We start from the raw sequence: 12,531 nt of genomic DNA, 5'->3' as shown, positions 1-12,531 counted from the left end.
ATAGCTTCTGAATCAACAGTATGGTAACAATTAGGCAATGGTCCTTTTCTATTTTGCTGGAATTTGAAAAGAATAAAAATAGATGATAAATGAGGCTTATGCATGAGCCAAAAGTTACTTTGCAACAGCTGTGTTATCTTACCATGAGATGCTAATTCTATCAGCCCTATTCACAACTTGCTACTAATACCTCACAGGTGGCAAGTCATCTCAAACTCTCACACAGTTAGAAAATTTTTCTGTGATATTTTCAAGTTCCACTCTTTATTTCATATGTTTGTGTGTTAAGGAAAGAAAAACTGTAAAGAAGGGATTATTGTAATCACCAGTACAATGACCCTTATTATCACATTAGGATGCATAGAGTGTTTGCAAACTTTTTACAAAGAATATCAGAATCAAGAGAACCTTAGGCAATTTGGGGTTAGTTACCAACTAGAAACTTGTTCAAAGGGTTTTTTTTAGAAAAAGGAAGACAGAAAAGAAAAGTTGGGCCCTAAATTTCCAAAAGGTTGGGGGACCTTGCAATGTTCTTTTCCTTACTAGCTCCAGAGGCCCCACTTTTCCAATCGCAAAGCTCTCAGTGACTAATCAAGGCACCATGTATGGCAGTTTTATAAAACTAGAGTCCAATTTGTTACTGTGTTATTTACTTAAAAATTAGTGTTCAAACAAACGTGGAGCCCAGTCTCAAAAACAATGACCAAATACATTATATCACCATTTACCAGCCAGCTACTGAAAAAAATGCCTGGTTCTTACTAGGTCTAGAGTGCTAATGTTTAATAAATATCTATGGAAACAATTTGATATGCTGAATAGCAGAGTAGAATTAATGTCTGGAATACAAATGAAAAACCCTCTAGGGTATTTCTTTTAACTTTGATGCCTCTTGGAATAAAGTCAGTTTTCTTGTTATTAACTCAACTATTTGGATAATGCAACTACTAGCCTTAAAGTCTTTTGAAATAGTTACTTTTACATTGGCATGATTTGGAAATTGTTTTAAGTGCTCTATAATTTGAAAGCTCTTGCTCTGCCACTTTTCCATCCTTTAATGATTGAATTTGGGTTGTGCTCTGTCAGTTCCCTCTTTAGATTAAGCACATGTTTGGAATCTGTCCTGCAGGTTTGTTTTGCTTTTTCCCCTCTAGATTATAAAGTCCAGTCTATTCAAAATTATAAATTACAATTGGAGTAAATAGAATTTGAAATATTTTAAAGATATCTTTACAGGCCATTTTAAGGTTCTCAACATTTTCTCTACATATGACCGACTGAGAGCCAATGCTAATTCACAGAAATCAGTGAGAATGCTTGTTGGCGGTCTTTAGATTTTTGTCTCCGGGGAAATCTGGAGTCCAGGACTCATATTGCAGAGGTGCTCACAATGGGACTGAGGAAGGGTATAACATCTGAAAGCTGGGATGTGATGAGAACTTGAGATCTGCGAATAAAGGGGAGGGGAGAAAGAAAATTTGTTGAAAAGAGACATGAAAAAAGCGCGAATTTGGGGAGCAGAAGGAGAAAGAAAGAGAAAGCATTTGGGAAGCAAAAGTAAGCAAGAACTTAAAAGAATCTGATGCTGTGGAGAAAGAAAGAGAACATAGGATATGTTCCTTTATATCCTGCATGCAGAATATAAAGAAACAGGATAAGAGAGGTCACTATAAAATGCACATTGTTTACTACAGGATTTGATGATCCATGTCCTTGCATTGTTGATCAATGTAAGACGGGACTATTAGCTTGATCTAATACTGCAATTACTTTGCATCTGTTCCAGGGGAAATGCAAAGAAAGAAGCAGTGACAGGTACTGAAATATGGAGGAAGAAATAACACACACACACACACACACACACACACACACACACACACACACACACACACACACACACACATACACGGAGAGATAAGAATAGAGGAGTGATTGGTTCACTATGAATATTTTAGAAAACAGAGTGGGTGTGGAAATAAAGGAAAAGAGGCATTCTCGCAGGCTATTTGACTATATAAGTGGAGGCATCTTCCTAATGCCAGCATAGACAGAAATTTTGGAAGTATCCAGGGAGAGAATACTTCTAAACAGTTATTTAATTTTTTCATCTTTGGAATTTACTGATTTATATTTGATGGTAGCTATTTTCAACCATACTTATTCGCTAAAGCCAATCCTGTGTACCCATGTAAAGACCTTGCCCTCCTGCATGTGACTTAGTCTTTTGTATATTGTGCCCTTGTGAAAAGAACTTTTCTAGCCAGACAAATTTTATTATACCATTATTGGCTTGAAATGAAAGAGAAACAAAATCCCAGCCAGAACTTGAAAGACCTTTCATCTTGGTCAACAAGATTGAACAAGAAAGGAGAAGGGGAATCTATCTAGATTAAAAACAAAAAGTTTGTTGAGGGACTCACAATTTGGAGGAAAATTTTAAGGATAAGAAGTTCAAAAACTACTTCTGTGAGGAACTAACAAGTCAATTCTGAGGCAAATTTAGGAATCCAATCTCTTATTCTACACTTAGATACAGGTCTTGAAAGTAAACTAATAATTTCTTATATCTTTATTACTCACACCAATTCTTTTGAATACCTAGCAAAATATAAACCTGGATCCAAGTATGTCAAGCAATTTAATTAAATCTGGCATCTTCAGAACAGGAGAAGAGAAGAATGAGTATGTATGTTGGACTGTAGCATCAAAGGCATGTCAACCTTCTTTCCTCCTGAAGGAAGGGAGGAAACAGCTCTTCTTCCTCTCTTCTGAAATTGGACTAAATGGCAGCTAGCCTCTCTAACTCACAGAATGGGGGAGGAAAGCTTCCTCTACATAGCAATCAAATTCATTTCAGAATTTCAGAGATGATTGATTTTCATTTCATCCACTGTATGTAAATATTACAAATCTAGCAATCATAAACCTGTCACGGGTATTTTTTCCAATGTACTTTTAAATGAATTAGCTGTACAATAGAAAGGAAAAATGCAGAATTAAAGGCACATTTTTGGTTAGAATATTTGGTAATCAAGAATATTTTCTTTGCTTCTAATGCTAATGCTTTGCTCTGGGATGCTATACCTACAATTCCAGTTCAAGAGCATTGTCAAGGTTCCACCATTCTTGATAAATTGCAAATGGAATTGAAACCATTAAAATAGATCTGCATAGTTTAGAACATAAGTGACTCAAGATAGCCTGCTGGAAACTTTTATTTTTTTAACTAGTACTGTACAGCTGTTATCAAGGCACATTGGTCAAACAATCTGTATTCCTGAATTCACTAAAGGAGGAAGCATAGAAGGAGATGGCGGGAATATTCGAACGCTCGTGACGCACGGGCCAAGTCCCGGAGGACTGGAAAAGGGCTAACGTGGTCCCCATTTTCAAAAAGGGGAGGAAGGAGGACCCGGGCAACTATAGGCCAGTCAGTCTCACCTCCATCCTTGGTAAAGTCTTTGAAAAAATTATCAAGGCTCACATTTGTGAGAGCCCAGCAGGGCAAATTGTGCTGAGGGGAAATCAGCACGGGTTTGTGGCAGGCAGATCGTGCCTGACCAATCTAGTCTATTTCTATGACCAGGTTACGAAACGCCTGGACACAGGAGGAGGGGTGGATGTCGTATACTTAGACTTCAGGAAGGCCTTCGATACGGTATCCCACCCCATACTGGTGAACAAGTTAAGAGGCTGTGATGTGGATGACTACACAGTCCGGTGGGTGGTGAACTGGCTAGAGGGCCGCACCCAGAGAGTCGTGGTGAATGGGTCGGTCTCGACCTGGAAGGGTGTGGGCAGTGGGGTCCCACAGGGCTCGGTCCTTGGACCGATACTCTTTAATGTCTTCATCAGTGACTTGGACGAGGGAGTCAAATGTACTCTGTCCAAGTTTACAGATGACACAAAGCTATGGGGAGATATGGACATGCCGGAAGGCAGGGAACAGCTGCAGGCAGACCTGGATAGGTTGGACAAGTGGGCAGAAAACAACAGGATGCAGTTCAACAAGGAGAAATGCAAAATGTTGCACCTAGGGAGGAAAAATGTCCAGCACACCTACAGCCTAGGGAATGACCTGCTGGGTGGCACAGAGGTGGAAAGGGATCTTGGAGTCCTAGTGGACTCCAAGATGAACATGAGTCAGCAGTGTGACGAAGCCATCAAAAAAGCTAATGGCACTTTATCGTGCATCAGCAGATGCATGACAAATAGGTCCAAGGAGGTGATACTTCCCCTCTATAGGGCGCTGGTCAGACCGCAGTTGGAGTACTGCGTGCAATTCTGGGTGCCACACTTCAAGAAGAATGTGGATAACCTGAAGAGGGTCCAGAGAAGGGCAACTCGTATGGTCAAGGGCCTGCAGACCAAGTCCTACGAGGAGAGACTAGAGAAACTGGACCTTTTCAGCCTCCACAAGAGAAGGTTGAGAGGCGACCTTGTGGCTGCCTATAAGTTCATCACGGGGGCACAGAAGGGAATTGGTGAATATTTATTCACCAAGGCACCCCCGGGGGTTACAAGAAGCAATGGCCACAAGCTAGCAGAGAACAGATTTAGATTGGACATTAGGAAGAACTTCTTCACAGTTCGAGTGGCCAAGGTCTGGAATGGGCTTCCAAGGGAGGTGGTGCTCTCCCCTACCCTGGGGGTCTTCAAGAGGAGGTTAGATGAGTATCTAGCTGGGGTCATCTAGACCCAGCACTCTTTCCTGCTTATGCAGGGGGTCGGACTCGATGATCTATTGAGGTCCCTTCCGACCCTAACATCTATGAATCTATGAATCTATGAGATATTGGGTCACCATCATGGTGATCTTGTTTCATCTTTCTCTTGTACCATATCTTAGTCAAAATAGCAAGCCTGGCTGCAACATCTTTAGATGGCAAGCAATTAAAACCAGCCTTTTAAGGAGAAAGCAAACACAGTTGTAGACTCTTGGATTAAATACCTCCATGATAACAAGACATGTCCTGCTGTTTGTTTTCCTTTTCTCCCATACAGTGCTTAGACAAATTCTTAGAAGAATATGAAGAACTTATTGACCAAAGTAGTTATCAAAAGGAGTATGATAGACTCAGTTAATGTTTCAAGACAAGGAGCCAGCTATCTATTTTAAGTATCACATGTTTGTTTGTGACCATGTGATTTCTTTAATTTATAGGAAATTATGTTCCCTAATTGTACAAAATTTATGGGGAATGATTGGTGCAGAGGTGCAAATCATTCCCCGTTATTGTTCTTTTGCCACCTTTTATAATAGACTGTTATAATATGTTTTAAGATGTATCTTTCTAGCTTATGTGGAGAGAACATTTCTGTGAGTTAGTTGGTTCAGGTTTCTGTTAGAGAGAAATCCTGATAGAAATTTATCTTTTTTCTGTCGATCCAAAATAATCATCTAGATTTGAAAGCATTATGTTTGCTTTCTCTGTGGAAAAATGTAAGAGGAATGCATTCTATTTTCTTCCAGTTGCTATTTATTCTATCAAGGGAAGCATGAGATTTCTCCTAGCGGGCTAACTTAAGCCCCCAAGACAGTATACATTTATTTGGAAGGGAAAGTAGAAAAGTCACTTTCTGTTGACAGTATTGCCTTCCAAATATGAACCTTCCAAATATGATACAGTCATAAAGTCAGTTGATTTTGTGGCGTCATTCCTAAAAATACTGTTTAAAAAAACAGTGCTTTTCTAGGAATGTAAGAGAAGTAGTTGGTATATGCACTTCTGATCAGTATCTACAGTTGCTTGTCCTATGAAAACACTTTTTTCTAAGCAGAGGTAGGGCTGACCCCCGATCTTCTTTAAAGAAAATCCAGATCTATAAGATAATGTAAATGGTAGAAATATGATTATCATTGAATCACATTTTTTTTGTAAATAATTCGAAAAATATTTTCCTCATGTAAATGAATGCCCTGATTTTTGCAAACTGCTTCTGCCAGTGACCATCATCCCAGCTGAAAAAGAGAAGTGACTAACATATAACAGTTACAGTTGCCTATTATAATCTTGAGAGAAATAATCTCTTCTTTTACACCAAATACTAAGCAGTCAAAACAATTCTTCTCCAGCAATTTATGTATGTGCGTGTTTTCCTCTGCCAATCAATTATCACTGGGTGTGTCTACACAAGACATGATGTTGCTATAGCAATGAGCTGTAGTGACATAGTTCATCACTACAGCAATGTAGCATCAGCAGGCACAAATGGTGATGCCAATGCTACATTGCCTGCTACATTGCCATAGCAATGAGCTATGTTGCCATAGCTCATCACTACGGAGATGTGGCATCTAAAAATAACTGTCCACCACTGGGAGTGCGCAGTACCGGTGGGGACTGCACAGTCATTTAGTACTTGTGTAAGCTTTAGGACCTACTAAATGACTGTTCAGTACCAAATACGCAACCTGGGGCACGTGTAGATGTTCCCACTGTCTTATTGAACCTACATTGTTTCACTTTCATGTGTGCTTACTACCTATCCTAGACATTGAATAAGCAGTAAAACAGCTTGATCTTGGCACACTTGCTAAAAGATGATGTAAAGAGCTTCTAGAGGAAATGATGTGCAAAAAGATTAGCAGAATTCCTGTGTTTTGTATGCTTCAAGTATACAGTCATGCATGTCATCTACTAAAGCATTCTCTATTAATTAAATATTGTTGGTAGAGTTTGTAGGGGATGGAGGGTAGAGGAAATAGTTTGGAACAAGGAACCTGAAAAAAATATATGGAAGAGAAATAGAGATACTGGACTGACAACCTAGCTGGTACTGGGAGCTGGAGGCTGTAAAAGCCTGAGGCTAAGGTGATGGCACCATAATTACTCAAAAAGGAGGGAGGAGACTAAAAGCTAAAATTTCCCTTTATGTTTCCAAATGGCACTTGCCCCACCAGATATTCAGTTTACATCTTATGTAATGTGGACATACAAGTAGTCACACAACTGCTGAGCATGTCCCATAGGGAAGCACGTTAGGCAGGTACATGCCCCTGTACACCCACTCAGATGCACACCAAAGTCCTGAAATTGTAGCCAGGCAAAAACTGAGGAGGTAGTCCCCCTTAGGCAGTCAAGAGAGGAAGATGTGTGGGATCAGGTAGAAAAGAACAAGCCAAGTGTGTATAGTTTGGTGAGATAGATGAACGGGAGGGATCCCTGGGTTCCACATGAGGAGGGTTCCCCTACTCTCAGTGGGGTGGAAATTCACCATCCATTTTATCCTATGGCTATTAAATGCAGTGGCTCAACTTCCATGAGAAGGCTGAAGATGGGACTGGATAATACCTAACCCAGTGGTTCTCAGCCTTTTTGGACTCAAGGCACCTCTCCACAACTTTGGTGAATTAAGGGGCACCCAACTTCAAAAACTAATTTGTGTATTACAGTGCTTTCCTCCTTGCAGAGGAGCCAGCCAGACTGGCTAAGTAAGGACAAGCCTGGGCCTGTGCTTATCTGCTTATCTTCTTGTACCTTATGGCACCTTATTCTCACCCTTCAAAGGACATGGTGGCATTCCAGGGTGCCAAGGCACCCTGGTTTAGAAACGTTGGCCTAACCTGTAGATTGGTGATTAAAGCACTGTGCTGGTAAGCAGGAGACAGTTTCAAACCCTTTGTGGATGAGGGGCGCCTGGAACCTGGGTCTTTCACTTTCTGAGTCAGTGCCCTACATACAATCACTGGTTTTCAACCTTTTTTTTCATTCATGGACCCCCAAAAAATTTCTACTGGGGGTGTGAACCCCTTTGGAAATTTCAGGTGGAGGCGTGGACCCCTTTGAATTGTAAGTGTGGGTATTCACATACTTTTGATTGATCATAGTAATCTTTCACATATCCCTTAAACATAGTCTGCAGATTCCCAGGGGTCCGCAGACCACAGGTTGAAAACCACTGCAGTAGGTTTTAAATAAAAGCATGCAAGGACTCTCCTTTATCTCCCCCTCCAGCATCTAACATCTGAGAGTTATGGGGTTTTGCCCACTACTGTTCCAGAACATGCCTGTGCCTGAGTGAGTATAAGGCACTACAATGCTGCCTGGGCAGGTACAGCTCTACTGACCATACCTGCTTGTCCATGGTACACCAGAAGAGCATTGGAAATAGCACTTACATGGATTAATAAATGCCATGTGTGCACATACAGTGAAACAGAGAAACAGAGTGTGTGCAAGACAGGAAAAGTGAAGATGTTAGCAAAAATGTGATGTAAGCTAAGCTGGTGCAAATAGTAATGCTAAGCCTGCTTGGAAGAGGCAACAGTGCTAGAATGTAGTAAGCTCCAGCAAAAGCTGAAGTAAAGACAGCTGCTTTGTACTAACTAAGCTGCTCTGTTTTGTTTTGTTTTGTTTTGTTTTTTACTTTGAGCCCCCTTGCTAACAAGAGATGCCAGTGTACCATAGCTATAGCTTGCATACAAAGGCAGTTCCTTCATCTCTTTCTTACAAGGAAACCTTTATCCATAATCCATCTAACTACACCAATCCACTCATATTCTTATCCTCATGGACTCAACCTGTGTGTTGGTCTAGCTGTATACCTTACACCTCCTTGCCCCTTCACAGATATGAGTGGGGAGAGGATTGTTGGACATGGAGGTAGAAGATGTCATTCGTATGGCTTTGCAGGATGATCCTGGTTTATTTAAGCTGGTTCTATTGGCAAGGGATTCCTGCGACTGCTCACAAGCCATTGTGTATGGCTTTTTGTGGACAGAGGGGATCAAGGTAGGAGTTATTGTTTCCAAACCAGTTCTGTTCATTCCCACCCTACACAAAAGTGGGGTTTTCATAAAGTAAAATGCACAGTCATGTTTAAAAAGAGTGAAAACTTGCCGTGTCCTGAGCAGAAACCTATCCACTATCCAATCACATCTACAACATTTAGTCACTGAGTTGATGGGCATATTTTTATCATTGGCATTCATGAGCAGCTGGTCTTTCTGCTAAATTAATCAGCCTCCTGAAAATGTATCACTGTAGATTAGGAGCCTACAGATACTTTCCTATCTGGTGTGAAATGCTTGGCTCTTTGAAGTCCAGTCAAAGTTTTGCTACTGACTTCAGTGGAACTAGAATTTCAACCTCCAACTCAATGGAATTGAAATTCTAGTACAATAAACTGGTCCAGATTCATTCTAATACTTTTCCACTATTATGGAAATCATTGACTTTCAAAAGATTTTCAGACCATGGTGACTTGAGCTTTATCTATATTGCATGGAATAAAACGCTAACGGAGGATAGAGGCTATTTCTGACTTTATTTTTTATTTATTACCAGTGTAACATTGATTTTGATTTATTTAGCAGCTTCCTACCCCAGAGACCATTACTTTTATGTTCTGGCAAACATATTGCATTTTTTGCAGCATCTGAATCTATTTTGTTGTAACAGACTCAAATGTCACAAAGTCAAAAGTTCTCACATAAAAGGGGAAATCTGTAAATAGTAAGCATGTAGCTGTCACTACTCTTATCTGCACTAAAATTGGAGAAAACTTCCCAAGTCTAAGCATCTTCCAAGACAGGTGTTTCCTTCCTTGCTTTCTCCCTCTCTTTCTTTGTTTCTCTCTCTTTCCCCCTTTCCCTAGTGTTCCTTTTCTCTTTCTCTCCTTTTTACTTTTTTACTTTTTTTTTTTTTTTTTTTTTTACACGAAGCAACATTCTTGTATATTCAACCATATAAAATGTAGTATCTGACTGAGTGGAAGGCTGAAAGTTTTTTTTATTGAGGTTTGCTGGAAAATGCCATGTTTTCTATGCTTGCCCCATGCAGAGCCTATCGATGTATGGATTTGTGCCGCATATTATAATAATGTTAACAATCTAAATAAAATCTTTTGGCAGCCAAGGATTCTACAGATTCCATACAGCTAAAATCTAATATTAACCTGTCTCATTGTTCCTAAGTACTGGAATGCAAGTAAAACTTAGTTATGTTCTCAGCTCTTATACATAATAGAGTTATGTATGCTTTTATATATGTATGTATATAAAAGCATACATATACATACATACATATATATATATATATATATATATATATATATATATGCATTAAGGTGTGAAAAGTTAATATTGATAATATTTGCACAGTTTACTAGAGATAATATCTGCATTTTGTGCACATGTATAGGCACACGCACCATTTATAGGCGCAAGGAGCGAATTATCTTTTCCTCATCTGACATTTCATAGTCTGTTAATAACATTTGATTTCTGCAACGTATAACATTTTTACGTGAGGATGATAAACAAACTAATGTCATAATCTTAAAAAAAAAAAATCCTTGGCATAAAGCCTGACTCATAAATAAGCAAGGAACTTGTGAGGGCAAAACTCATGTCTACTCCTGAGAGGGAAATTTTTAAAAAATGTCATGTTCTTCAAATTGCTGTTATTTAAACCAACACAGTTTGCCTATCCTGGGCTGTAGGTACTTCTAGACTGGTCGCATAACTACAGCTGGGTGACTGGGGTTCTTGCCCTGGATGCCAACTTGGAGGGGGTTGAAAAAAAAAGGTTTGTTGCTGCAGCCATACAATCATGATTGTGGCAGCGGCAGCAAACAGAAGTTGCCACTGCCCCATGTGTGGCAGCTGCCCTCGGTGCCTAGCCACATTGCTGTGCCTCTGCCTCTAACAGACTATTTTAAAATAGTATCCAAATAGTTTTAAAACACTGTAGGAAACCAACAACTTTCTTCCCCTGCAAGAAATGGACCCTAAAGAAACATTTTGACAATTTATTTCCTATAACAGCATTATCCCTTCCACCTAAAAAACCCATGTCACTGGGTGCCCTACATGAGGAGCATGAGATGCTTTACTTGTGCATTAGACTAGTCTAGTAAGGCATCACAGTCTATACATGTTCAGCAATTACTAAACAGTATATGAATCTGATATGCCATTTCCTAGTACATGTAAATACAGGTACTAGAAAAACGATGCATTAATTAATGATTGCATTAATTAATGATCCATATGACAAGTGTAGACACTGACTGGGAGCAAATTGCAAATTGCTCCCAGTCAGTCTAGGTAGCAGGGGGCCACAGGGTGGGGAGAGCTGCCTCTACTTGGCAGGATGCTGCCTGCCAGCCATGTAGAGATCAGAACTCATCCTGATCTCCATGCGTCTGGGAGAGCTGTCCCAGCTGCCAGGCCCAATTTGCTCCCAACACGGGTGCACGTGTAGATGTGTGCCAGGGAGTGCTTTAATGATACTCAATTTTCTGCACAGAAAATTATTAATTATTAACATTATTAATTGTCATATTAATTGTGCCTACTGACATTCCCTAAACCTAATTTTCTTCCAAGCTGCCTAACTACATGGACTCTAAAGATCAGTTCATTTCTAAACTGATGTGTAAATGTATATAAGTTCTTTCAGACTTTCTTGAGCCTGCCAAGAAAACACTACATAAGTTTGTCCTTTAAATATACAATATTTGTCAAAGATATTACTGGAAAAAAAGATATCTGAGAGAATTGTTCTACTTCCTGTTTTATTCTTCTGATAACTTCTGGCAAATGTCCACTCATTTGTATAGACTGCAGTATATTTTGAAATATTCCTTAATGGATTGCATAACAACTCAAAAAAATAAATCACTATAAATGTGTTACTAATAACATGGAGAGTAGTAGTAATAGTAGTAGTAGTAATAGTAGTAGTAGTACCTGATTAGAATGGGTGTCATACAAACGCAGAGGCTTTCCTCTCCCCAAATTCGACACTAGTGATTCTCAACCTTTTTAGACTCAAGATCCCCTTATTAGACTCAAGACCCCTCAAAAAATGTCAGCTCTTAGATTTTTACTCTTGTTTTGACTACAGAAGAATAATAGAGCAATAATAAAGCAATTCTTTTGTTGCAAAGGACTCGGGAAAACTACAACTAGTCAGAATGTTTTTAACACTATGAATTCCTACTTGAAATCTCCAGGATTATTTTGTGAATAATGTTTGCATACCTAACAGTGCTAACATTGTGTGGCACCCTGCATGACCCTTGAAAAGATCTCAAGGTATCCCAGGCACCTGGTTAAAAATCACTACTCTGCATTTTTCTTGCAAGTCTCTGAAGCAATAAAATATTGAATACTTGGTGAATTATTTCACCCCCAAGTGCAAATAGATCCATAATAAGATGTGGCAACGAATAGTAAACTTTTATTTTAAAATATTTTACTGTAAATAATTAAACAGAAAGAAGTGCAGGATCTTGATTCAGCTGGTTTGTATGAGAAACTACACCACCTCACATTCTACTGCTCTCAGCATTTCTGGCCAGTCAGAGCATGCAAAAATCTTCAGATTATTAACCAGAAGAAGGCAATTCAGGGTTGTCACATCTGTGTACTTTTCTAGCAGAGGGACCATTCCTAGACCTGAAGTCATCATGGGTGGATCCAGGATTTTGTTAAGTAGGGTCCAGGAGCAGTGAATGGGATTGCTGGGGTGGCTGCACCTTCTCCCAACTTCACCCCCCCACCCAGGGCATGCAGACTGT

Source organism: Alligator mississippiensis, chromosome 1 (assembly GCF_030867095.1).
Source record: "Alligator mississippiensis isolate rAllMis1 chromosome 1, rAllMis1, whole genome shotgun sequence".
Classification (NCBI taxonomy): domain Eukaryota; kingdom Metazoa; phylum Chordata; order Crocodylia; family Alligatoridae; genus Alligator; species Alligator mississippiensis.
Note: the sequence above shows the minus strand (reverse complement) of the source record.